At 51.2% G+C, this 2,500-nt stretch overlaps 1 protein-coding gene across 1 annotated transcript in view; it reads left to right on the forward strand.

Moving 5' to 3' along the window:
- LOC134101236 (metal transporter CNNM4) overlaps positions 1 to 2,500 on the forward strand; it is a 32,244-nt gene that overhangs the window by 27,946 nt on the left and 1,798 nt on the right. The window lies entirely within an intron of this gene.

Genomic DNA, 2,500 nt, shown 5'->3' on the forward strand with positions numbered 1-2,500 from the left:
CTGTTTCTCTCTCTGTCTTTCTGTCTCTTTGTCTCTCTGTCTTTCTCTCTCTGTCTCTTTAAATGTCTGTTCTGTTGTTGTATTCTCTGTCCTTAGGTCCCTTGTGGTGTACAAGTGATGTTAATATTGTCTGTTACTCTGTGCTTAGCATTTGTTGTCACTGTACTATATGTCCACATCCGTGTACATCGCTGTATTAATGTACACAACATACATATTGTATGTAATTGTAATGTACACAGCATACATGCCATATTGTACTTCCAGCTGTTGTCTTTTTTGACGCAATAACACTGTGGGCAATTGAGTTGATTTTCACATCAGAATGTGCATTGGATGTCCAGGGGGAAAAAAACACTGTCAATTTGTAAATAAAACAACAAAAAAACCCTAAAAAAAAACATTTTTTAAAATTTTGTTGAACAGGATTCAGTGGTTCACATATTCATTTTTTTGTGTTTGACAGGATTCACTGATTTTTATATATATATATAGCTGTCTGACTCTACCTTCCTCTACCCCCCTACTCTGCCTGTCTACCTGCCCCCCCCCCTCCCCCCTCGTCCCCCCAGCGGTGACCCCCCCGCTCTCTCCTTCGGGGGTGGCACCTCGGCCGCGTCGCCTCTCTCTTAAGCGCTTCTCTCTGTTCACGCGCTTCCCAGGTAAATGCCCTGTCGGGGGGTCCAGGGGCTAAGGGGTGGGGGGGGAACTCACCTGGGGCACCTGTGCCACCCCGCACGCCTAACCCCTTGGGATGGGAGGGAGGGAGGGGTGGGGCGGGGTGAGTAGCCCTGACAACACCACCAACAATGACTGTAACCATAACAACAAACACCAATCATTCACTTCCTCACTGCAATCACTAGCTTCAGTCCATTCATCCATACACGTCCCAGAGCCCTGGTCAGAACAGGCTGCAGCTCCTAGACCACTGCAGGGAGTGGTGTGTGTGTGTGTGCTTGGCTGAGTGTATGTAAGTGAGTGTGTATGACTGTGTGTGTATTTGACTGTGTGTGTTTGGCTGAGTGTTTAGGTGAGTGTGTATAGCTGTTTATGTTGCTGCATCATGATCAGTACTGTGTGTTGCCAGTGCTGACATGCAGTATCTTCACCACGTTACTAATTCAGTAAGGTTGAGCCAGCAGTACGTCTCAAATGTGTGTGTGTGTGCGTGTGTGTGAGTGTGTGTGAGTGAGCATGAAACTGTATACTACTATATGTTCGCAGTTTTCACAGCCACAGTCTGTGGACTGGCAATGAGTTGGGAAATGGCAGTGGTGTGTGTGTGTGTGTGTGTGTGTATGTGTGTGTGTGTGTGTGTGTGTGTGTTCAGAGTGTAAGGTGGCCCTTGAGAACAGGTAGAGGGAGAGATGTGTGTGTGTGTGTGTGAATGTAAATTGGCACTTGAGAACTGGCAGAGGGAGGTGTGTGTGTGTGTGTGTGTGTGTGTGTGTGTGCGTGCGTGAGTGTAAGGTGGCCCTTGAGAACTGGCAGAGGGAGAGGAAGTTTGGGAGCAGTTTTCTGGCCAGGGCTCAGTGTTAGGATTGGAGGCCATTCTGGTGGCCTGGGTGCTAGAGACCTCCAATACCCCGCCCCCTGCCCCTCCTCACGCTCACACCCCTGCCCCTTACACCCACCAATCATGCTCATTCTTGCACTCTCACCGGACCGACCCCCTTGCCCCGTGTCCACACCCGCAGCAGCAGCTGCAGCTGCAGCATGGACCCTCCTGAGCAGAGACAGCAGTACGTCATCCGCGTACAAACCAAAACCGGTCCTTTACTTAACCCGACGCCGTGCATGCAGGGACCCAAATGGCTGCCGCCTCTCTGGCGTTGAGTTTTACAGGAGTTCTCAACTCAACAGTGTGTGTGAAAACCCCAAAAGATCACAGCGTCTCGTTCTGAACGCCAGCTCCGGGTGTACCGAGTTCTGTGCCAACTCGATCCTCCCTCCAGACCCCCTGCTTGACGATGCCAGACGGGCGATGGGTTGAGATGAGCTCGGGCAGCATCTCGGACTGGCCTCGCTGCCAACACTAACCCTGCGCTCTTTGGCTCTCCCGCTTGGCCTGGCATGACAGTGTGGAAGATATTTACGGCACCGGGGCTGGCGTTGGCATGGGTACACGGCATGTTTGGGTATTTGACACTGCGGACGAGCCCAGGAGGCTGCCCAAGGTTTGGCGGCTGCGTTTTGTTTGTTGACGTTCAGCAACAGACTGACGATCAGGCCGCCATTGGCTCGCTGGCAAAATTTCGCTCCAGGTTTCCACGCTGCTGATTGTTGTGTGTGTGTGTGTGTGTGTGTGTGTGTGTATGAGGAGAGCGTCCTGGTGTGATCTTTGGTCAAACTGCCCACTCTCTCCATGTTGTTTTGATGAATCATCAGTGGCTGATGAACACACAGCTTTTGTTTTTTTTTGGAGGGGAAGCGCTTCAGCGCTTCCTGCCTCGTCCCTGCATTATTGTGACTCACGGCCTCATGGTCACGTCTCTCT

The sequence above is a fragment of the Sardina pilchardus genome, chromosome 14, assembly GCF_963854185.1.
Source record: "Sardina pilchardus chromosome 14, fSarPil1.1, whole genome shotgun sequence".
NCBI lineage: Eukaryota > Metazoa > Chordata > Actinopteri > Clupeiformes > Clupeidae > Sardina > Sardina pilchardus.